This window comes from Trichomycterus rosablanca, chromosome 14 (genome assembly GCF_030014385.1).
Source record: "Trichomycterus rosablanca isolate fTriRos1 chromosome 14, fTriRos1.hap1, whole genome shotgun sequence".
Lineage (NCBI taxonomy): Eukaryota > Metazoa > Chordata > Actinopteri > Siluriformes > Trichomycteridae > Trichomycterus > Trichomycterus rosablanca.
In genome coordinates, this window is record NC_086001.1 from 24791207 (window position 1) to 24817372 (window position 26166).

Genomic DNA, 26166 nt, shown 5'->3' on the forward strand with positions numbered 1-26166 from the left:
TGCTGTAATGAGTATAACGGAACGTTAACTGTGGTGAAATAAACTATGGTTTGCTTTTAAACAAAACGTCTGCATGCGTGCTCGGGTAAGCTAATGGTGGTAAAGATTCTGATAGCTAGCTAGCTAATTCGTTAGCCATCCACTTTCAAAAGTAAATAATGACTTGTAATAATGTGCGTTTTTACACTGTGTTGATCTGCTGAGCGTTAAAGAATTTGGTTTTCTTTTTAAAGTTGTAATTGGGTTTAATTGACCTATGTAGGGATGAATGAAGAGTACTAAATATCTCACTATCCAGATAATAATTTTATTCACATACATTTTTGAGAACACAATTTAGCATTCTTGTTTTTTCTCTCTGCAGAGTTCTGAAGATCCCTTTCATGAAGTGGAAATGGTCAAGGAAGAATACTACAGCACTACAAAAAACAGATTTATTCCTAAACAACATTCATGGAACCTGTTTGCAATAAATGTGTTCAGAAGTGGCATTGTTTTTATTTTGGGTACACATTGCCTTTTTAAAAGATGTACCAAGAGCCAAGGTGAAAACATATGAAATATTTTTTGTTTAAATAAATGTTATTTATAAACCGAAGTTGTAAGTTGATTCATTGTAAAGTTTAAAGAAACTGGGAAACATTTATTAGTCAAGTCTAGAAATGATGAACATAAGCATTGTTAACTTTAGACAATAAGTTATGTGAATATAGCTGAAGTTTTATTAACTTAAAAGTGTGTGTTAAAATAGTGAGGAATTGTATGTTTATTTGACTAGATAGCTCATTTTCTAAAATGAATAAAATATAGTAAGTTATTTTGACTCAGTGCATCAAGTTGAAACAATGAATAATCATTAGTTAAACAACTTTTTAACTTAACTTCTTGAGTTGTTAACAGTTTTCTTCAAGTTGAGTTTACTCAGCTTTTTAAGGCAGCAGGTGAACTTAAGTTTCTGAGTTTAACCAACGTGAAATGTTTTACAGTATACTTTAACAATAAAAAGATTGAAAGTACAGATCTCTATTAACAAAACATCTTGTGTATTAGCCAAGTACATACAGAACGTAATAAATGCTCAATATATTCACTCAGTATGTAACTTTAAACTCAACTTTAACTTTAAACAACTGTTATTGTACATATTTGCATATAAGAATGAAATATATTTTGTGTTGTTGTGATGTTAAGGTCGCAGATGGTTATTTAAAAATGATTGGCATCTTTAGCTGGATGAAGGCAGGTATAAACCAGGTTAAATAAAACCTTAACACACAGCATTATTAGATCATGTACTCAAATGAAACGTGTATCTTTGTCTTTTTAAGAACAGGGGTCACTAGCCTATTTGAAGAACAATGGATCACCTAATATGTGTGTATACATACTGTACATATACATTACAGCATAAAACAGACTTGTTGTACAGTTAGTCATTGTGTAACACTGTTAAACGTTGCTCATGTTTATGTATAAATAACTTTAGCGCCATCTTTTGATCATATTCCGCAATCACAATCACGCAATCACAATCACCTTGTCCTGTGAGGATGATCCCCAGCAGACTGACTGAGCACTGCAGGGGGTCAGATAAGCAATAAGCAGAGCTCCCATGCAGGGGCAGGGGAACATTCTATTTTATTTTATTTTGGTAGTTTAGTTTCTAACTGCAGTTTGAAATGTTGGAAGGGGTGTCCCAATGTCCCAGTCCCTAGGTCCCCATGTCCAGTCTGGTTTGGCTGACAGTAGATGAGGTGTGTACATTACTAGATGATGGTGACTGCAGTGTTGAGTAGCGAGGATAAATATCAACAGGATAGTGAGAGGAGTGACGGGGAGCCAAGTCATTTCCATTTCCATTTTTTTTTATTTTGTGGATTTGGCCCTTGTGAATGCGTGGATTGAGCAGATCTGGGATTGTAAACACTTTGTTGGATTTGTGTGTTTATGTTGGGAATGTTTGGTTTTCAGTGGGTCAGAAACAGTGATGCTGAGGTTGCAGCTCCACTTTAAATCATTTAATTTGAATAATTTAGATATAATTTATTTTTAAAATATTGAAATGAAAGAAAGGTTTGTGGATAGTTTAAAACCCGTATTGACAAACTAAATATTCAGATTTTTGTTCCTTGTTTTTTAAAATATATCTATAAAAAGAAAGTTTGTTTATAAAAACACAGCTAAATGTTTTAATTCAAAAGTTTGAGTTTAATTTTTAAAGTTTGAGTTTTAAAAATTGAAACAGTACAATTTTAACTTGTGTAAACTAGTATATGCTATATAATGTAATAATGGTAATAAAAATAAGTTAATTTTTTCTTCATTCCAAATGTTTAATTATTAATCTGTAATAAATAAATGAATATTTACCAAAATAAGGTTTGTAGTAGGTGAGGACCATAGATTGATTGTATATAAAAATAAATAATGTCATTTTTCGAGACATTGATCCTTATTTAAAACAATGTTAATAAATACAAACTTCTTTGTAGGGGGTAAAAAGTTTTTTTTTGTTTGACATTAATGCATCAAACTGTAGCAGACTTTAATAGGTTGATTTGTCTGAATAAATGCACAATAAATGTTTCCTACGTTTTTCTGTTAGTTTTAGAGATACGTCATTTCCATTTTTTTCCATTTTGTGGATTTGGCCCTTGTGAATGTATGGATTGAGTAGATCTTGTGTAAGAATTTGTAAAAGAAGTCGTATGTGTTTTGTGTTTTGTCCCGCACTAATATAGATCTGATCTGAATATTAAAATAACTTTACTGAGCAAACAAATGATGCTATTTTTCCCAACAACAGCACTAATGAAATACCAAGCTTGTAGTTTAATAAGTTTATATAAAACACTGAAATATAAAAATACAACAAAAGCTGCACTTTAGCTTTAGTCAATTTTATTTAAGGATTAGTAATCAGAAGGTTGTTGGTTCAAGCCCCGTTGCTGCAAAGTTGCCAGATTTTGGCCCCTGAGCAAGGACTTGAACACACATTTCTTTTGAATTAAACTTCTTTAACTGAAGTAATCAGAAGGTTGTTGGTTCAAGCCCCGTTGCTGCAAAGTTGCCAGATTTTGGCCCCTGAGCAAGGACTTGAACACACATTTCTTTTGAACTGAATTTCTTTTGTTTCACTGACCGGTGACGTTATCGGTAACAGCCAGTGTATCACTGGTACCGGTCAGGTACCGGTGTATCATGTTGTGACCCAGGCTAACTAAAGCTGGTCCTGCCCGGCCTACAAACTTGAAAAGTCGTACAAACGGATCAAATGTGATCATGAGACCAGCTGTAATTTTAGTACGAGTCCAGTACTGTGGTCTGTTGTTTTCATTACTGAACTCAAAACTGAGCTCAAATAAGGTGTACGCTCCGTGGGGCCCTAAAAAAAAAGCAGAACCATTATTAGTATTATTATCATCACTTTCTATAGTCACTATATATCATATATACATTTACTCTCCACACACACTTACTCTGACCCAGGGTTTGTACCGGCGTCTGTTCCACTATGCTCCCGTCCTCAGACCCGGTTTGTACCGGCGTCTGTTCCACTATGCTCCCCTCCTCAGACACGGTTTGTACCGGCGTCTGTTCCACTATGCTCCCGTCCTCAGACCCGGTTTGTACCGGCGTCTGTTCCACTATGCTCCCCTCCTCAGACACGGTTTGTACCGGTGTCTGTTCCACTATGCTCCCGTCCTCAGACACGGTTTGTACCGGCGTCTGTTACACTATGCTCCCCTCCTCAGACCCGGTTTGTACCGGCGTCTGTTCCACTATGCTCCCCTCCTCAGACCCGGTTTGTACCAGCGTCTGTTCCACCTTGCTCCCCTCCTCAGACCCGGTTTGTACCGGCGTCTGTTCCACTATGCTCCCCTCCTCAGACACGGTTTGTACCGGCGTCTGTTCCACTATGCTCCCGTCCTCAGACCCGGTTTGTACCGGCGTCTGTTCCACTATGCTCCCCTCCTCAGACACGGTTTGTACCGGTGTCTGTTCCACTATGCTCCCGTCCTCAGACACGGTTTGTACCGGCGTCTGTTACACTATGCTCCCCTCCTCAGACCCGGTTTGTACCGGCGTCTGTTCCACTATGCTCCCCTCCTCAGACCCGGTTTGTACCAGCGTCTGTTCCACCTTGCTCCCCTCCTCAGACCCGGTTTGTACCGGCGTCTGTTCCACTATGCTCCCCTCCTCAGACCCGGTTTGTACCGGCGTCTGTTCCACCTTTCTCCCGTCCTCAGACCCGGTTTGTACCGGCGTCTGTTCCACTATGCTCCCCTCCTCAGACCCGGTTTGTACCGGCGTCTGTTCCACCTTGCTCCCCTCCTCAGACCCGGTTTGTACCGGCGTCTGTTCCACTATGCTCCCCTCCTCAGACCCGGTTTGTACCGGCGTCTGTTCCACCTTTCTCCCGTCCTCAGACCCGGTTTGTACCGGCGTCTGTTCCACCTTGCTCCCGTCCTCAGACCCGGTTTGTACCGGCGTCTGTTCCACCTTGCTCCCGTCCTCAGACCCAGTTTGTACCGGCGTCTGTTCCACTATGCTCCCGTCCTCAGACCCGGTTTGTACCGGCGTCTGTTCCACCTTGCTCCCCTCCTCAGACCCGGTTTGTACCGGCGTCTGTTCCACCATGCTCCCGTCCTCAGACCCGGTTTGTACCGGCGTCTGTTCCACCTTGCTCCCGTCCTCAGACCCGGTTTGTACCGGCGTCTGTTCCACCTTGCTCCCCTCCTCAGACCCGGTTTGTACCGGTGCCTGTTCCACCTTGCTCCCCTCCTCAGACCCGGTTTGCACCGAACACCCTGTAACTGCTCTTATCAGTTCAATACAGCATCATTTCTGTGTATCCTCAGTAACAGGGTTAGGCTGGTAAAGTCGCACCTAGCAAAAATATAACGGGTCTTACACCGTCATATAGGAACAAACCAGTTACATCTCACAATCACATTTATGCTGTCCGTTTTACTTCAATAATTACTCAAACAATAATGAACATAAAAAAATCACAATATTTCATAATGCTTTGCTATCGTTGCAAAATGAAAGCCAACCGTAAACAGCAGAACCGCGACCCAGATCAGTCACACAGCAACAGAAAATCATAAGCACTTATGTGCTTACCTGATCTATATCCATGTGTTGTTCCATTAGGGATATAATCCACAAGACCATCCTGTATGTTTCCAGATTATATAAATCCATCCCCAACTGTTTTATCCTCCTAACTAATGTATGTAAACTATTGTAGATCATTTATTCTCTCGGCCAGTGTTGCCAACTCCTCAGTAAGGAAAGTAGCTATTGGCTGTCCTAAAAGTCGCTAAATGACGTCATCACCTAATTTGCATAAGGTCAATTTGCATGTAATTGACGCTGTAGAAGAAAGGAATAACATCGTGGGAGAGACAAAAAGTGGGTAAAAACAACCTAAATATGTTTAGAACTACAAATGAACATTCTTCTGTTGATTTGTGGTTTGTTTTTGTTTTTTAAGACAACATTGAGCTACTCTGGGCAGGGTTACCAGATTGCGACAGTAATTTTCAGCCAAAATGCATGAAAAAATGCCCAACATACAGGATAAGCAGATGATGTTTAGCATTTCACAAATAATAAACCAGTTAAACCATCATGACGTACAAATTAATATCTTAAAATGTACAGATCAGTAATTATACATATAAAGAACAAATTATTTTTGCTTGCATGTCTTTAAAACAATTTCCAACAAAACCCGCTATTCTGGTGGAAAACAGCCCAATCTGGCAACTCTGACTGTGATACTGACCGCCCGTGAGTGCTTTTGGGGGGGGGGGGCGTTCACAGCAGCACCCGCTGCTCGGTGAGGACAGTAACTGCAGAACAATATGTGTTTTCACATTCGAGTCTCCAAGTCTCCAGTAACACCAGAAAAAGTCGCTAGATTTGTCGCTAGTCGCTTTTTTGAAAAAAAGTCGCTAAAGGGGTCTGAAAAGTCGCTAAATATAGCGACAAAGTCGCTAAGTTGGCAACACTGCTCTCGGCTTTCCAGGTAAAAAGCTTAAATTGGTGATTTATTCACTAAACTGTCATTTATACAACAACCAATAAAGAAAGAGATTGAAATTCCGCCCAGAATGTGAATTCTGAAGCTCTGATTGCTTTATACATCTGAATCTCTTCACCAAATGAACCGATTCATGGAGTTGTTTATGCACAACATCATAATGAAACAGAGTGAGTCGTTTCTGACTCGTTAACTCGTGATTCAGTTCGCAGCCACAAATGCGTAAATGCTCCGCAGGATCGAACAGCCTAACGGGCCGGTTTCATGTCCACTTCTTTACAGGTTGTAAAATCTACAAAAAAAAAGTACAAGTACACAAAAAACTCCTCAATTACAGTAACGCGAGTAAATGTCATTCCTTACTTTCCACCTCTGAGTTTGGGTCACAGTGTTACCCACTGATCCACCATGTGGCCCATACAGCTCAAATAATGGTGTCATTTTTAAACTCATTTATTAACAACATCAATAATAATAATAATAATAACACATTCTGAGTCTCTGGAGGATGAGTGTCTACATGTTTATGTAGTTTGGGTGTGATTTGTTAAATCATCTACTGTCACACTGCACCTGAAATAAACAGCTAACAATGCTACAAATCAGTAAATAATGTTCACAAGAACTTTTAAATAAAAAAGTTCAATGAGATGAAATCTGTAGAGCTGCTCTAAACATCTACCATTTCAGCCCCGCTGTCATGAAGTTCCCTCAGCTTCCTAATTCCTATTCATTCATGGAGACACTGGCACAAGATACAAACTGGTTTAACTAAATGTGAACTAGTTTAAAATGTTCAGTAACAATAATACCTCCAGTTACGTTCTATGTATATATTTTACCACTCTTAGAGGCTTCCAGGTTACAGTTTTCCATCTACATTAACAATACAAACATTAAAATTACAGATCTGCATTAACAAAACTTCTTGTGTTTTAGCCAACTTCTGTGCACTGATAAAAATAGATAATTCCATAGATAGTAAATACGCTATATGTGCATGCACAGTAGTGTAGGTTAGCTGTACGTTCATTAAATATACTTTTAATGAAATGTATTTAATAATACAGATAAATAAAGCTCATCATGTATAACACAGACTGGTGAGTATAGAAACATAATTGTGTACATCAGGTTTGGATCCTGATCTGAAACAGTGGTTAATAGAAGTGCTTCAAAATATTTATCATATTTTGTCTGATTATCTGATTTAATATTAAAGGCTTGATTATTCAGGACTAGTTAGATTTCTGTAGCAGGATTAGTTTATTTCTGTTGCGAGTGTTTTGTCTGTAGCTCAGTAGGCAGAGCTCTGGGCTGTCAATTCCCAGTTGTGTATAGCAGAAATTGTTGGACCCTTGAGCATGGCTTTATCTCTCAAAGCTCTGACCCCAGCTTCTAAACAGATTAGCTGGAACATGTTGAGTAGTTTACTCAAAATAAATGTACACTCATTTGTGTGCATGTGTGTACCTGTACTCTGTGCTGTTGTACTTTTGATGATCCACCTGACCAGGCAGCAGTTCAGTATTGGTGAGAATGAAAGGCGTGGCTTGATGATGTGGAGATCAGCGCTGCTTCCTACCTGTGCCAGTGTCTGCCCGTCAGTACCAGAGTGTAAAACAGCGCCTACACACTTCTGACCCACAGCCTGAGAGAAAGAGAGAGGGAGGAGATGATGATGGTGTCACTGAAGCGGAAAAGTCTGACTAGTTTAATTAGTTTAGGTTCCGTTTATAGATCTGGTAGATGGTGTTCGGGCATTGATGGTGTTTGTGGGGTTGTTGGTGGTGCTGGTGGTGTTTATGACTCTCACTGTGGTTCAGTAGAGTTGGAAAAAAGGACAGAATCACAAATTCTGCTCTCTACCAGAAAATTCTGAGGTAAAGCGTTGCGTAATGTGATTTTATTCTGAACAGGATTTGACCCTAAACAGGGAGAAGATTCAGTAGGATTCTTGTGGGACACAAAGAGGAAGGTTCACTTTATTTTCTGATATAAATATGTTACATTCATTATTATAATCTGAACACAATTATAAATTTTTATCAGTGTTAAATCCACAATCCTCTGTTTCAGGGTGTGGCTCTTTAATTAAAAGTCCAGGCCGCTGTGAGCAGGGTTCGAACCTACGCGGGGAGACCCCATTGGATTTCAAGGCCAACGCCTTAACCTCTCGGCCATGCTCTTTCTGCTTTTTCTTGTTTGCATGTTTCCATGGTCTCCAGTCTGTGTGAAAGCCGCTGAGACGTTCCTCCAGTGTCGCAGTGCAGCTCAGTGATGTTGTGAAGCCGAGAGAGAGAGAGGAAAGGGCAGAGCGAACCCGAGAGGGGGCGAAGAGACCGAACATCTCACGTGTCCTTCAGAGTAAGTCGTCCTATAGATCCGCTCACTACACAACAACTACGCAAACAATGAAGGTGCGCAGAGACTGTTATAAAACTTTATTCATTCTTAAAATATCAATCTGTGTTTCTCTGGGATTTCAATCTTCCACACAGTGACACTGAATTAGCAAAAAGCACCAATGTTTCATTTTACTTCAAACTGAGGTAAATAATAAACTCACAGCAGCAACAGTGAAACGTGGTGGTGGTAGTGTAAAGATGTGGATGCTTTGCAGCTTCAGGGCCTGAGTGATATTACAGAACCATAAATTCTGCTCTCTATCTGAAAATCCTGATATATATATACGCGCCATGAACCAATCAGATTTAACATCATTAAACAAGTTTATAGTTTGTTTCTCAATTATTATTATTATTATTATTATTATTATTTGTCATTATACCACTAGCACTGCTCATTGTCTGCATGTTTTTTCTGTAGCTCGGTTACGGCTCTCAAACTTAAACTCAAAAGAAGCTTTATTGGCATGACTAATAAGGACATTCGTATTGCCAAAGCAAGTTAGAGAGAAATAATAAAAAGAACAATAAAAAATAACAAATATATACAAAACAGTTACATGTGCAAAAATATAAAATAGAATAAAATATTAATAAAAACAGTGCAAAATAATAACAATAAAAATTATAATATTTACATTAATGAGGTAATGAGCTCTCTCTCTCTCTCTCTCTCTCTCTCTGTGTGTGTGTGTGTGTGTCGCTTGCTCTCTCCGCGATACTGAAAGTGATTTGAATTTTGACAATAAACAGCTCTTATTATGACTGATTAATTCCCTCTACTGATGGAAGCGGAATGGTTGAATTACAGCCGATAAGAACTGCACTGAAATATAAATATATATTATAACGACTCCCAGAGGTGCGACTCGGTTTCTTTTGTTCATTTTAAAGAGCCGTTCAACAGAATCGGATCGTTCGCGAACGACTCATCACTATAGGCAACGGACGCAACCCGCGTTGACGTTGTAGCATGGGGAAAGGGGCGTGTGAGAAAAATGTTGATGTTTTAGGCGGCTAATGGTCTACATTTTCATGATAAGTTGACTTTTTTGTATTTTAAATTTATTTCATTTTTAATATCAGTAACGTCAGAATATTTTTGATGGCACCCCTGACGAAGCCAGACGGCACCCCGGTTGAGAAAGGCTGATCTAGTACACTATCTAGTTCACTAAGTAAAAAACATAAATTCTTCTCTAATATACAATCTAGTGCACTATGTAGGGAACATAAATCTATTATCTTTCACACTATTTAGTGCACTATGTAGTACACATTAATGTGTTTGTGACGCGAACAATTAGCTAAGTAGCTCAGTTAGCAGCTCCTAAAAGTTCTGTTATCACCCAAATCCGTTGGTGTGTGCGAGATGTTTTATTTTTATTATTTTTGGGGTGGGGGGGATTATCTGGTCCGGGGGTACCTCCCTGAAATTAGTTTTTGCAACTTGAGATGCCTGACACTCTGTCCTAGACGTTCTTCCAAGCAGTTTCTCTAATGCTTCTCTCTGTTCTTTCTTATACCTTTTGTAATCTATGAATCTGAGTTTGACTGTTTTCTGTGTATTACAGTGTTTACAGAGTCCAGTGGGGTGATTCCCTATTCTGTGTAATGTTTGAATCCGGTGCTGATGTGACTGTAGTGACTGTCACCTCATCCCCCAACCCGCTCAGGAAACTAGTTTTTCTGCTCATTTAAGAAGTCACGTTCATCCTGACCCACTTATGAAAACAGTTTTTCACATGTTGACTCAGATGTTACTTATAAAACGTGTTCTTCACATACCTGAGCGGTTGCTACAGTCTGAGCAAATGGTCACCTGTCATAACATTGTATACCAAAGAGATGTGTCTGTGTCAGAGGCGGAGCATTTGAAAGGTACCATTAAAAGGTAATGAAACAGTGGTCTCTTTTTAAAGTTTAAAAATTACCCCAAACTGTTACTTTATGTCGAGGGAATATTTGGTCTGGGGGATGCACCAAAAACAGATCTGTCTTGAGTTAGAAGCTGCTGGAACATGGCTGACACAAATTCTATGGATGTTAGTTCTGCTCTTAGGTATTAGGAATAAGAAGTTTTATGGAGAAAACTGTTTGACATTAAAACATCAAGCAAATGCAAAATAAGTTTAATTGCTCCAAAAAGCACAAAATAATTTACCAACATCATGTGTGGTGGTTTTTACAAAAATAATAATCAATAATAAAAAACAATATGCTGGTTCTGGTTGGTTAACGTTCATCTTCATCTTGTTCTGAACATTCTCCTCAGTCACACCAACAACCTGCATGTTCTCCCTCACAACATCCATAAATCTCCTCTGTGGCCTTCCTCTCCTCCAGCCTGACGGTTCCATCCTTTATATCCCTCTCCCTATATAACTCTTATACCTCCTCTGCACATGCTCAAACCATCTCAATCTCACCTCACTAACTTCAAAACATCCCACCTGCACTATCCTTATAATAAACTCCCTCCTGATCTCCTCCATCCTCGTCACTAACAATGAGAATCACAGCATCCTCATCTCTGCCACCTCCAGCTCAGTGTCATGGCCTCCAAGCCTTACAACATAGCAGACTACCGTCATGTAGACTCTTCTCCTCTCACTTTAGCACACACAAAAGCATCGTTCATTCTCTCACATTCCAAGATTTTGTTAAACAATCTAGTTATTAAATCGAATAAGAATTTGTTAAAAACAGAAATATCATTGATTTATTACCATTACAATCATATTCATTCATTATAAACACAACAACATTCCTAATGAAAATTTAATACAAACAAAAATCAATGTGACCACAAAATATTCTACATTATTAACAAGAAAAAAATTGTTTTAGATTAGGGATGAACTAAAATTCAAATATATGTTAACAGTGAAAACGATGAAAACTCATAAACCTGGAAATAAAAAAAAAACCAGTTACTTAACTTCAGTTCATTACCACCATGTTTAGCTGGATGAAGCACCAATTAATCTGAAGACGTCACTCACTAACCGTCCCACTCATTTAGCTCACTCACTTTCATAGACTCATTTACACACATTTGTAGCATTTAGCCGACACTTTTATACAAAACATCTCTTTCAACACTGTAAGCATTGATACAGTTCGTCTCAAGTGTGAATGCGCTGCTGGGTTTTGAGTGACTCTGTGTAATAAAACTCTTCACACACTGAGATCATTATTAAGGTTTCTCTTCAGTGTGAATGCGCTGGTGTTTTTTGAGAGCACTCTGTTGATTAAAACACTTTCCACTCTGTGAGCACTGATATGGTTTATTTCCAGTGTGAATGCGCTGGTGGATTTTATAGGCACTCTGTTGATTAAAACTCTTTCCACACTGTGAGCACTGATATGGTGTCTCTCCAGTGTGAATGCGCTGGTGTACTTTAAGATTACTCTGTATATTAAAACTCTTTCCACACTGTGAGCACTGATACGGTTTCTCTCCAGTGTGAATGCGCTGGTGTTTTTTGAGATGACTCTGACAATTAAAATTCTTCTCACACTGTGAGCACTGATACGGTTTCTCTCCAGTGTGAATGCGCTGGTGTTTTTTGAGATGACATTGACAATTAAAACTCTTCTCACACTGTGAGCACTGATACGGTTTCTCCCCAGTGTGAATGCGCTGGTGTACTTTGAGAGCACTCTGTGTATTAAAACTCTTCTTACACTGTGAGCACTGATACGGTTTCTCCCCAGTGTGAATGCGCTGGTGTACTTTGAGAGCACTCTGTTCAGTAAAACTTTTCTCACACTGTGAACACTGATACGGTTTCTCTCCAGTGTGAATGCGCTGGTGTTTTTTGAGATGACTCTGACAATTAAAACTCTTCTCACACTGTGAGCACTGATACGGTTTCTCCCCAGTGTGAATGCGCTGGTGTACTTTGAGAGCACTCTGTTCAGTAAAACTTTTCTCACACTGTGAACACTGATAAGGTTTCTCTCCAGTGTGAATGCTCTGGTGTTTTTTCAGATCACTCAGTCCATTAAAGCCTTTTCCACACTGTGAGCACTGATACGGTTTCTCTCCAGTGTGAATGCGCTGGTGTATTTTTAGATTAGTCTGTGTATTAAAACTCTTCTCACACTGTGAGCACTGATACGGTTTCTCTCCAGTGTGAATGCGCTGGTGTTTTTTGAGATTACCCTGTTGATTAAAACTCTTTTCACACTGTAAGCACTGATATGGTTTCTTTCCAGTGTGAATGCGCTGGTGTTTTTTGAGATGACTCTGTGTATTAAAACTCTTTCCACACTGTAAGCACTGATACGGTTTCTCTCCAGTGTAAATGCGCTGGTGTATTTTAAGAGCATTCTGTCCATTAAAACTCCTTCCACACTGTGAGCACTAATACGGTTTCTCTCCACTGTGAATGCGCTGGTGTTTTTTTAGATTACCCTGTTGATTAAAACTCTTCTCACACTGTGAGCACTGATACAGTTTCTCTCCATTGTGAATGCGCTGGTGTATTTTAAGCTCACTCTTTGTATTAAAACTCTTCCCACACTGTGAGCACTGATATGGTTTCTCTCCATTGTGAACGCGCTGGTGTCTTTTGAGATGACTCTGTCTATTAAAACTCTTTCCACACTGTGAGCACTGATACGGTTTCTCTCCACTGTGAATGCGCTGGTGTATTTTGAGCTCACTCTTTCTATTAAAACTCTTTCCACATTGTGAGCACTGATATGGTTTCTCTCCAGTGTGAATGCGCTGGTGTATTTTGAGATCACTCTGTCTATTAAAACTCTTCCCACACTGTGAGCACTGATACGGTTTCTCTCCAGTGTGAATGCGCTGGTGTATTTTGAGATCACTTTGTCTATTAAAACTCTTCCCACACTGTGAGCACTGATACGGTTTCTCTCCACTGTGAATGCGCTGGTGTATTTTGAGCTCACTCTGTCTATTAAAACTCTTCTCACACTGTGAGCACTGATACAGTTTCTCTCCACTGTGAATGCGCTGGTGTATTTTAAGCTCACTCTTTGTATTAAAACTCTTTCCACACTGTGAGCACTGATATGGTTTCTCTCCATTGTGAACGCGCTGGTGTCTTTTGAGATGACTCTGTCTATTAAAACTCTTTCCACACTGTGAGCACTGATACGGTTTCTCTCCACTGTGAATGCGCTGGTGTATTTTGAGCTCACTCTGTCTATTAAAACTCTTTCCACATTGTGAGCACTGATATGGTTTCTCTCCAGTGTGAATGCGCTGGTGTATTTTGAGATCACTCTGTCTATTAAATCTCTTTCCACACTGTGAGCACTGATACGGTTTCTCTCCAGTGTGAATGCGCTGGTGTATTTTGAGATCACTTTGTCTATTAAAACTTTTCCCACACTGTGAGCACTGATACGGTTTCTCTCCAGTGTGAATGCGCTGGTGTATTTTGAGATCACTCTGTCTATTAAAACTCTTCTCACACTGTGAGCACTGATACGGTTTCTCTCCACTGTGAATGCGCTGGTGTATTTTAAGCTCACTCTTTGTATTAAAACTCTTCTCACACTGTGAGCACTGATATGGTTTCTCTCCATTGTGAACGCGCTGGTGTCTTTTGAGATGACTCTGTCTATTAAAACTCTTTCCACACTGTGAGCACTGATACGGTTTCTCTCCACTGTGAATGCGCTGGTGTATTTTGAGCTCACTCTGTCTATTAAAACTCTTTCCACATTGTGAGCACTGATATGGTTTCTCTCCAGTGTGAATGCGCTGGTGTATTTTGAGATCACTCTGTCTATTAAATCTCTTTCCACACTGTGAGCACTGATACGGTTTCTCTCCAGTGTGAATGCGCTGGTGTATTTTGAGATCACTTTGTCTATTAAAACTTTTCCCACACTGTGAGCACTGATACGGTTTCTCTCCAGTGTGAATGCGCTGGTGTATTTTGAGATCACTCTGTCTATTAAAACTCTTCTCACACTGTGAGCACTGATACGGTTTCTCTCCACTGTGAATGCGCTGGTGTATTTTAAGCTCACTCTTTGTATTAAAACTCTTCTCACACTGTGAGCACTGATATGGTTTCTCTCCATTGTGAACGCGCTGGTGTCTTTTGAGATGACTCTGTCTATTAAAACTCTTTCCACACTGTGAGCACTGATACGGTTTCTCTCCACTGTGAATGCGCTGGTGTATTTTGAGCTCACTCTGTCTATTAAAACTCTTTCCACATTGTGAGCACTGATATGGTTTCTCTCCAGTGTGAATGCGCTGGTGTATTTTGAGATCACTCTGTCTATTAAATCTCTTTCCACACTGTGAGCACTGATACGGTTTCTCTCCAGTGTGAATGCGCTGGTGTATTTTGAGATGACACTGGAACCTGAAGCTCCTCCCACACTGTGAGCAGACGTTTCCTTCTTCCTGTGTGGGACTGAGAGAGGTGTTAATGCTGACAGTACCAGAGGACGTTTCCTGATTACTGGAGCTTCTGGTGGGCGTCAGATCCTCATGTTCAGTCTTAATCTTCACCAGAGTCTCATATTTATCATGGTTGCAGCTCTTGATGTGATTGTGGAGCTGATTTTGGGTTGTAGAGGAACGTGGACACGAGGAGCAGCAGAAATCCTTGTTCAGTTCTGAAGCAGAAAATAATCAAATACATTTATAACATTATAAATAATAAATACATTTATAACATTATAAATAATCAAATACATTTATAACATTATAAATAATCAAATACATTTATAACATTATAGATCATCAAACACATTTATAACATTATAAATAATCAAATACATTTAAAACATTATAAATAATAAATACATTTATAACATTATAAATAATCAAATATATTTATAACATTATAAATAATAAAAAAACATTTATAACATTATAAATAATAAATACATTTATAACATTATAAATAATAAATACATTTATAACATTATAAATAATCAAATACATTTATAACATTATAAATAATAAATACATTTATAACATTATAAATAATCAAAAACATTTATAACATTATAAATAATAAATACTGTTAGTAATTGTTAAACTGAGATCTGATGCTAAAGTCCTGTAACGTGATTCATCCTGCATTCATCATTTCCTGCTCACACTGATCTGCATGAGCACAATACAAGCTTTCACTGTATGATGCTTCATCCCAGGTTCCTCTGATTCTATTCAATCCAAATCTTATTTTACTCAAGATAAAAAATATCTTACCGAGTTCATCTTTATCTTCAGGTTCTTCCTTCTTCACAGGCTTCATCTGGAAAGCTCCACACTGTTGGTCCTCTGGGGTGAGGTGTTCCTCAGAGGTGACGTGTTCCACAGGGATTAAAGTTCCTTCACCTGAAATTCATCAATATGTGAAGAAGAAACTCAACAACTGGAGGAAACTGAAGGTTGTGGGTTTAGTTACCACAAATAAATACTACTTAGATTTAATCCAGACTGGAAGTATCAGCACTTCTACACAGGACAGTACGGTACAGTACAGGTTCTAATCCCACTATCCACATTCTCTTATTATTTCTACTATACTAACCACACTGTACTGTACTAACATGGCAAATTGCTCCACATTTACTTACAGAAGTAACTTCCATCTTCTTCCTCCTCCTTTTTTATTAGTTTCTCTTGGAATCCTTCATTTTGTAGATCTATGGGGGTGACGTGTCCTTCTTCTGCTGACTGCATTATTAAAAGATCTGACAGGCAGACAGACAGATAGACAAATGTACTTTATTCCCTATTAAAGAGAAATCCAGGAAAATTCTTTCAGACTGTTTTAACTGTTTATTTTTAATGCTGTGAGGCTGTAAACAGAGTGAAAATGTTGAAACTATTGTGGGACTGAGCAGCATCAGACAGAAAAGACTTCTAATAGAACTTTTTGGGTTGGTTTCACAGACAGGGATTAAGCCTAGTCCTAGACTACACAGCATTTTGAATGGAGATTCTCTATTTAAAGCAACATATAGTCCTGGACTATAAGCCTTAATCCCTGTCTGGGAAACAACCCTTTGAGTTTGGTGGAAGTGGTTTTGTGGCCCAAAGTGAAATGATTAAGTCTGATGTTCTTTACATCTAGTTTCTCATCCACTCCCAATAACAGTGCTGTACTAATACTTTTAACTTTTACTATAAACCTGTAAAACAACCTGTAAACAAAGCTACAAGAACTCGCTGTTTCTATCAAACATTAAAAACTGTAAACAAAGCTGAAAATGTGACGCGTTTATATCAAAATGTTACATTTAATAATGAATAAACTCTGAATCCGTTACAATCCACTGATTCATCGGTTCAATGAATCGGTTCATCATTACTGAATCATGTGTGATGCTAACAGTTAGCGGAGCAGCTAATAGTTTGTGTGTTTAAATAAAACTGGAGTTAAAGCTCCTCAAATCCTCACAGTGATGTTTTATTATGAACTCTAGTTTTATTATTAATTAGAATGTGGTTATAATGAAATATAAGGGTTATAATTAAATACATATTTTACTTACAGATGAGGCTCTACAGTACAAACACAGCAGCTTCTTGTTCTTCTTATGATGTTTAATGGCGGTTGGCAGAACAACTTAAGACGCACCAGCGTCACCAACTGGACTGGAGTTGAACAGCAGCTTAGCAGTAAAACATCTCCATTAGCCGTGTATCTCTCAGCTACAGTGTTGGGGGGAACGCGGTACAGTCACGTGATTACTTTTCATCTGTAACGAAGTCATGTAACGCGTTACAGTTAAATATTTGTAATGACATTACAGGTACTGTGATGAGGGATGAGTCGTTACCGAACGAACCGATTCTATTGAACGACTCTTTGAAATGAACTAAAGGAACCGAGTCGCTCCTCTAGTATAAGGACAAATAATTAAGGAATAAACTCGTTTAATGATGTTAAATCTGATTGGTTCATGGCGTGTATGTTTTAAAGCAGAAACAAACACAAACACATCTCTGCACAAGAGAGGATTTTTCTGAAAATAAATAAATAAAGTAAATAGATGGAATTTGTTTGTAGATGTGATTCCAGTATACAGTATTTGTTTGGGTTTAGAATGTAACGTGAAAGTAAAGTAATGAGGAACGAGATTACATGTTCCAGGAAGTAATGAGTAAAGTAATCCCATTACAATTTTAGTTAAGTAATAAGTAATGAGTAATGGATTACTTTTTTGAGTAACTACCCCAACACTGCTCAGGTAGCTTTAGAGAGGACTACAGTCAGTCCTAGACGTTCTTCCAAGCAGTTTCTCTAATGTCATGTTTTGTTTTCCAACTCACACATTCACACCAGTAGAAGCTTAAAAATAACACTACAAACCAACTAGTCTATAAGCACAAGAGGATTCATCTTTATAGACGGTGCTGTTTATGCTTTTACACTTTAAAACACAACATCAACAATTAATAATTATTAAAATAAAATAATAATAGTCACAAATCTGTACCCAAGCAACAAGCTGTAATTTATTTCTAGCAGCACTAGATGGAGACGATGTCTGTACAACATTTTGAACTTCACTTTAAAAGTCAGTTGAATGTGTTTTACTGTAGTAAGAATGAAAGTATGAGCTGATCTTTGTCTCATTGTGTAGCTTTGATGAAGAAAAAGCCGCTGGGTCAGTGTGTAACAGGAGGTTTGGAGTGAAGGTGGGTGTGTGTGGATAAAAGCTTCCAGCAGCTGGTATTCCTAGGCAGTCTCCCATCAAAGTACTAACCAGGCCCGATCCTGCTTAGCTTCTGAGATTGGACGTTCTCAGGGTGGTGTGGCCGTAAGCAAGAGACGCTGCAAGTAAGCTGCTTCTTATAGACAACTGTCGTTCAGCCTTTCACTCCGCTGTGTGTCGTCTTTTACTTTCTCTGTTCTATTCAGCTGCTGCTGCTGATCCTCTTTCACCTGCATTTGGTACAAAAACACCACAACAAATCATCTGGATTCAACCTTTTCTCAACCATGTATCAGAAAAGTCGTCATTGCTGCCTGCAACACCTTACAAAACACCTTATTCTTGCCGTTGTGATGTTGTATTGAAAACTAATAAATACTTTATAAATAATAAATAACAGGTAATAATAAATAATGACATAGGAGCTGGAAAAGGGGGAGCAGTCTAACAACAAATTCCTGATGGTTTGGTTTAGGCTGGTTTAGAAAGACAGTCGAGTTTTGCAAAATTTTGTTCAGTCTTAATAATCGTGTGTAGTAAAGGATGATTGGATCTCGTAGTAACCACTGGAACGCCTCATTGCTTCAGTATTTACATATTAAGTAAAACTGGTGATGCTGTAAGAAAAAGGAAACAAACAAAAACCATCAACCATGATCATAAAACACAGTAACCCCAACCTCTGCACAACAGTACAACCCCCCACCCCCACCCCCCACCCACTGTGTACATCCACCCAGCACCTTACAGAATGTGAGGATGAGGGTTCAATCATAAACTGTTTTACAAAGACATGCCAACAGTATCAGAATTTAGGATGTAATAACACTCACAATCATTTACACAATGTATTATCCCCATCAATAACATATTCATCTCTTATACACACAAAACCAATAAACTAAACCAGATCATCCCTTAAACCAGTGGTGTTTAATAATACAGGAGAAAATCCACCTTCACAATCACTGTAGTTGGTGTCCTCTGTTCCCAAATCATTACAGAATGCTGTTATAAGACATACCCATGTCCCAACTTTTCAAAAACGTGTTGCAGTAATGAAATTTAGAATAAGCACGTACATTTACCACAATTTACTTCAATAAACTTTATTGTAGTGAATTAATTTTTAGGAAAAACTCCCAGCATACAGTCAGTTAGATCTAGCAAATTCCATTAAAATGATGCATTGTTTTTGTAACCCTCCAACAGTGATCCTTGAAGGTTTTTTCCAGAATTACCATCCACTGCATTGTGTGTGAGGGCAAAACAATCTTGGCTCCTCGTCCAGGCAAGTTTGTTAAAGTTCCAGTTGATTGATTTTGGACCTTTTTGTCCATGTTATCAGCTCCACTTACCATATATGGAAGCACTTTGTAGTTTTACAATAACTGACTATAGTCCATCTGTTTCTTTACATGCTTTGTTACCCCTTTCACCCTGTTCTTCAATGGTCAGGACCCCCACAGAGCAGGTTTTATTTAGGTGGTGCTGGTGTGTTAGTGTGTGTTGTGCTGGTATGAGTTGAGTTTTCAAACACCTCACTGTCACTGCTGGAGAATCGTTCACCAACCAAAAATATCCAGCCAACAGCGCCCCGTGGGCAGCATCCTGTGACCACTGATGAAGGTCTAGAAGATGATCGACTCAAACAGCAGCAATAGATGAGCGATCATCTCTGACTTTACATCTACAAGGTGGATCGACTAGGTAGGAGTGTCTAATAGAGTGGACAGTGGGTGGACACGGTATTTAAAAACTCCACTCATACCAGCACAACGCACACTAACACACCAGCACCACCTAAATAAAACCTGCTCTGTGGGGGTCACACACTGAACTTGGGTTACATGATCATTTGCAGGCATTAAGCTTAAACCCCAAAGCTGTGAGAGACTTATAAAACTACACTGAAAAAAATGATTTAAGGCTGTTGTTGATTTTACTCATGTTTCTTTCATTACAGTTACTTAACATATTCGTGTAAGTGCGTAAAACTTGATTTAATTAAGTTGAGTTAATGAAATACAGCTGAATCACCGATTTACTTAATAAATTCATTTTCGGTCAATGCAATATTTCTGAGTTATCTCAACGTGCGTCCACTTTCTTCATCCGGGACATTCGAGGCTGTCTGAACTTTTTCCACTTCAGCAGCGCCATTTTTCCTCTTCAGAAATCAATCCGGTGAGTATTTAGTTTTAACATTTTGTTACATTTTGAGCTGTAATAGCTGTTTTATTCAAAATATTTTCATGTGTATTTTCAAAATATATTATATTTTCAAAATTTAGTTTCATGTGATGTCGGTCTTTTTGGTAAGTGATTCTGGTAATTTTAAATGAATAACAGCATTACGTTTTTAGTTTGGACTTAGTATTCGATATAAAACTTCATTTTAAACCATTTTAGTCGCGTCTTAAGTCCTGTTGTAACATTGTGTAATTTAAATTTAAACCGTAGGTCCAGTTATAACTGAAAAAGAGAAGGTTTTTAGATTTAAAATAATAAAACACGTACATGCAACAATTAGATAATATTCCGTTTGGTGAACATGATTTAATCACGTAGACTACATATTATGGTGAATACTTAATGTAGACATTTATTTCACGATGGTTTAAATAATTACATTGAAAAGTGAAATCAATTTAATTGCGTTTGGACACAACCGGAACTAAATATGTTTGAAGACGCCGGTCAGTGTCATTCTGCACTCCGGAGCAGAAAGTGGCGGTACTGCACAGATTAACTGGATTTTCACTTTCGTCAAATAACAAGTCGTTTACCGCCAGAACTGTGAATGATTAGGTGGCGACACGTTGTCATCAACACTAATCGAAAAAGTAAGTCAAATTAATTTATGTTCGTGTTCGAGTAGGCAACATTCCCACTAGTATAACCAACATTAACATTCGCTGGTTCAATATGAACGTTTCTTAGATGAGAACAGTGCTTCAGTGTACACTGTTAGACATTTCTGTAATTTCTACAGTTATTAACCACATACCACACAGTAAAATACTGTAGCGTCAGTGGGAGGAGCCGTGGTATCCAGGCTTACCGTCAGCGTGTATCCCAGTGTGGCAGACTGGGTGGCTGCGGTGAGAGCTGGATAGGTAGCTTATATGTTTGTCTGTTGTATGAATGTATGTGTGAATGAATGAGTGTACGTCCTAAACCACTGAGAGAACTGCCAAGGGCAGCTCACTCGAGGTCCCGACGCTCGCCTTCCTGCTCGCCGGCGCCACAATACTGTAAATAGTTTTTACAGTACATAACAGTATTTTCCACTGCATCATGACAATTTTGCCTGATGCCAAATACTGAATACAGAGATTTACTGTATTTTTTACATTGAGGTAAATTACTGTAATTACCTTTGGCGCCAAACGATTTTATTGACAAGATTCAACCTAATTTTCAGCTGTGAGAGTTTTAAACTGACATTGTCTGCCTAACGGTTCAGCTTCGGAACCACCACATTATCTCAGGTTTTGCGGGAAGGAGTTCAGGAGAGGCGCGCACACAGAAACAGTTCGGCTATGATGGATGGAGCCGCAGTAGAGCAGCAGAGGTGCTGACCCTTGAAGAGGATTTTTTACACCAAAACTGGGAACCAGCAAAAAATAAAGGTAAAGAGTCTACGACAGTTAGGACAATAAATTAACACTAGTCACGGTTGTCGGGACTGTTGTGCACTATAGGAGCGTTAGCATTACTTGTCGGCAACTTTTTTCCAAAGTAAAACAAGTAAACGTTCCATTTTACAAATGACTGTGAGTTTCATGTTTAAAAGCTAAGTTAGTCAGGTTAGGTGAAATTTATGACACGACAGCGCTAGCATAGTAGCTAATCTCCTGCGACGCTGTAAACTGTGACATCGTTTAACAGTCGCCACAGGATCCTTACAAAACATTGGATTTATTTTGAGGATACTGTATTGAATTGCATAGAACTGTTAAAGATGATCTTTCTGTGATTACAGGTGAACAATGCTGAATGGATTGTTAAGAGAAAAGAACAAAGCAGGTTGCAGGTTGAGAAGTGGTTTACCTCGCTGCGTTTGCTACCCAGGGTCTACCTAGGAACACGGTTCATTTCATGTTAAGTCGAGTATGTGAGTCGACAGTGTTGAGTGGAGTTTTATACCAAAACTACTGTGTTTCTGTAACCCTGCATTTCTGAAGCTCTTGTGTTATTTCTAATGTAACTTTATCTAGATTCATTGTTCATTGTTGTACTTTGCATTCAATACTGAATTATTTAACAGTAAAAGTGTTTTTCTGTAATATGAATTAACATGAATTTTGTACATGTTAAGTTAATGCACATTGTGTTATTTTAAATGTGTTGTTTTAAATGTATTTTGAAAGTTGCATGGATTAAAGTAAGAATGTTTTTAAGGAAATTATGTACTTGTACACGTTTTTGTTGAAAGTGCTTTAAGCATTTGCAGTGATTTAAATAAAGAATTTGATATGTTGCAATAATTGTCTGTGTGGATTAAATAGCAGTATTGTGTAAGTTATAAGTCAAATAAGTACAATTTACAGAGTTTTTTAAAATTTTAAATTAAATTTAACAAATAATTACAGTATTGTACAGTTAACCTAAGTTTTTACTGTGGTGTTACTGTAAAATACAATTACAGTAACATTAAGTTACTAAAATAAAATACAGTTATGGTACTGTAAATTTGAATTACAGTAATTATACTGGCAACAGTGTTGCCAGTAAGTTACTGTAAAAACCCTTTGAAATGTCCAGTGAGGGTGAAGATAGCATCTGCCTAATTTAAAATAGTTCTTCATGTAACCTGAAATTTTATTCATAAATCATTAGTTAATAATGAAGATTGGAGAGGAAAGAACAGAAAAGAGTAGAAGTGAAATTCAGAGCTTTTAGTATTTAAAGTGTTATTATTAAATGTTCTTTTATGAGATCTAAAACGATTATAACAAATCAATAAAATGACTAATAGTTTAATGATAAAATATTACTAGCTGTAATACCAATGTAATCAAAATACATCATAAAAAAGTATCAATGGAAATGTAAAATGAAACTATATTATTATTAATAATAAAAGATTCACTAGTTGTACACTGATCGTTTATTTGCCATTTCACCAATATCTGTGACACCCTGGATTCTGGGCTAGTTTCAGCTTCAGGATTGATTTTAGACCAGACATTAGGCTGGTTAATTTTGCTGAACCTGTCAACTCTCACGATTTTCCCACCAAATTGGGCTTGTTTAAAAAATCTGTCATGGTTAAAAATTGGGCCAACATCCAACAGTTCACATATTTCTACACCATAAATACAGATGAATCTATAGGTGGGTGTTTCCTCTTATAGTTTTCTTATAGTTTGCTGAACACAGTACCCTTCAAAAACACCAGCGTATTCACACAGGAGAGAAACCATATTACTGCTCAAAGTGTGGAAACAGTTTTGCTGATTATGGTACCCTTCAAAAACACCAGCGTATTCACACAGGAGAGAAACCGTATAACTGCACAGAGTGTGGAAAGAGTTTTACTCAAAGTAGTGCCCGTAAAGTACACCAGCGTATTCACACAGGAGAAAAGCCGTATTACTGCTCAGTGTGTGGAAAGATTTTTGCTCATGAAAAGAATCTCAAACAGCATCAGTTTATTCACATAGAAAAACAACACCACTGTTAAGAGTGTGGGAAGTATTTTATTGCATATTATGTTCTCCAACACCACCAGCGCATTCACATAGGAGAAAGGTTGTATCACCGTTCACTGTCTGAAAAGAACTTTAGTAAAAGGAATATCCTTTAAGTACACCACACCAGCACATTCACATAAGAGGATGACTCATACTGCTGCTTATAGTGCAGATGAAGTTTTACTGGAAGCAGCATTTTTAATAGACACCAGTACGGTCACACAGAAGTTAAGTTTTTGTGACTGAAGCCGTGTTTCATTTTCAAATATCCATTAGAACTGTTCTACTTTAATTATCAAATGTACATGATGGTATGAATATGATCACTAATCTTTAAATGTAATGTGGTGTAATGTACCAACCTCAGATCTGAATCTGTTTTTGTTCTTTATTCAAGTTTAATGTACTTTAATAAACACAGAACAACTTTTACTTTCAAGTGGAAGAATTTTACCCTGGTCTTTATGGTGTTTGCATAAATTCTTCATATTATGAATGCTAAGTTTTCATAAATGAATAGCCTCTTACTTTAACACTTTTAGGTCTACACTTCCACTTAGCAAATAATAAACCGTCCTCCACCAGAATGTACATGAGAAGGTGTGAATGGAGGGCTGTGGACTGAACAGTGTTGCATTGTTCTATTATCATGAGTCTTTGTTCTTTGTGTTTATCTATAGACCAGATTAGTGGTAGCTAAACTCCTTTGTTAAAAGAAATACTCATATTTACATTTAATTACCCCACCATCTTCTAGTGCATAAAACCCAGTTCATATAAATCCTAATACAGACTGCACTGACATGTTTTGAAATGACATTTAAAAATAAATAAATACTATTGTGGTAGTTCAGGTGTTTTCTTATCATGGAGGTGACCAAGTGTTTCTTTATTGATGAATAAATGTATTTGTTAAACTGTAAATTCCACCCGAGTCCTCTGTGTGATGAGAGTTTGGATTTAAATCTGATGTCAGCAAATGTGTCCACGGTTGTTAAATGGGACTAAACTCACGGTCCATGTATTTGTACGTAGGCTTGAGCTGGAGTGACAATAGAAGATAGATGTAAAGAACTGGGTGGGTAATAATTCAAAATAGTTCTTCATGTAACCTGAAATTCTATTCATAAACCATAACAGGATAAAAACTAAATCATTAATAAAGAAGATTGGTGAGGAGAAAAAAACAGGAGCGTAAAGAACAGAAAAGAGTAGAAGTGAAATTCAGAGCTTTTAGTAATTAAAGTGTTACTATTAAATGTAATAAGAACGACCAATACCGCTACCAGGTCCCACTGTCACTCTGTTAATCACAGTGCTGCTGGTGAAGAAAAGGTTGAATCCAGATGATTTGTTGTGGTGTTTTTGTACTAAATGCAGGTGAAAGAGGATCAGCAACAGCAGCTGAGCGGTGTGTGTGGTTCTCTGTGTGTTTTGTCACTGTTTCAGGATCTTTTATTTGAAAAGCTGCGTGTAGAACAGAGAAAGTAAAAGACGACACACAGCGGAGTGAAAGGCTGAACGACGGATGTCTATAAGAAGCAGCTTGTATACAGTATCTCTCACTTATGGCCACACCACCCTGAGAACAACCAATCTTGGAAGCTAAGCAGGGTCAGGCCTGGTTAATACTTAAATGGGAGACCGCCTGGGAATACCAGGTGCTGGAAGCTTTTATCCACACACACCCACCTTCACTCCAAACCTCCTGTTACACACTGACCCAGCGGCTTTTTCTTAATCAAAGCTACACAGCTCATACTTTCATTCTTACTACAGTAAAACACATTCAGCTGTCTTTTAAAGTAAAGTCCAGACATCGTCGCCATCTAGTGGTGCAAAAAATAAAAATAAATTAAAATAAGTGAAATGTTTATTTTGTACTTTGGTTTTATATTATTTGTGCAAACATTTGTTTTATGCAACTTTAAACCTGAACATTTTAAATGTGTCTTTATTTGCTTTAATTAAGCTAACCAACTGAGCTAACCGGCTGATGTCCTAGGGCAGGTCATATACCCACATACCCAATTCTACATTGACAGCCCTTCAGTTATGGAGCTGCCACACGGAAACGATGGAGAGCTTTACTGTTGTTGAGCAGAACAGATCTTCGTGTGAGATGACTGAGGTTCATGTATTTTTCTTTTAAGAATAAATAAAAGCTGATGCTTTTAACCTCATACTTTCCTAATACTTTTATTCTACATTAGGAACTGGGGAACATGATACTGCAACATACAGAATGAACCCAGAACCCATATAACAGAGCTTTTGACCAATTTAAGCAAGAATTCTATAACAAACTACTGTTTTACTCACT

General features: G+C 38.1%; 1 long non-coding RNA gene and 1 pseudogene across 1 annotated transcript; both read right to left on the reverse strand.

Annotated features, from left to right (window-relative positions):
- Positions 1–6617: 6617 nt before the first annotated feature.
- Positions 6618–7615, reverse strand: LOC134326769 (uncharacterized). The gene is made up of 3 exons (XR_010014580.1): positions 7529–7615; positions 6738–6800; positions 6618–6641 (listed from the first exon to the last, which is right to left on the reverse strand). It is a non-coding gene; the product is annotated as an uncharacterized LOC134326769 (long non-coding RNA).
- Positions 7616–10642: 3027 nt separating this feature from the next.
- LOC134326241 (zinc finger protein 208-like) overlaps positions 10643–26166 on the reverse strand; it is a 164594-nt pseudogene continuing 149070 nt past the window's right edge.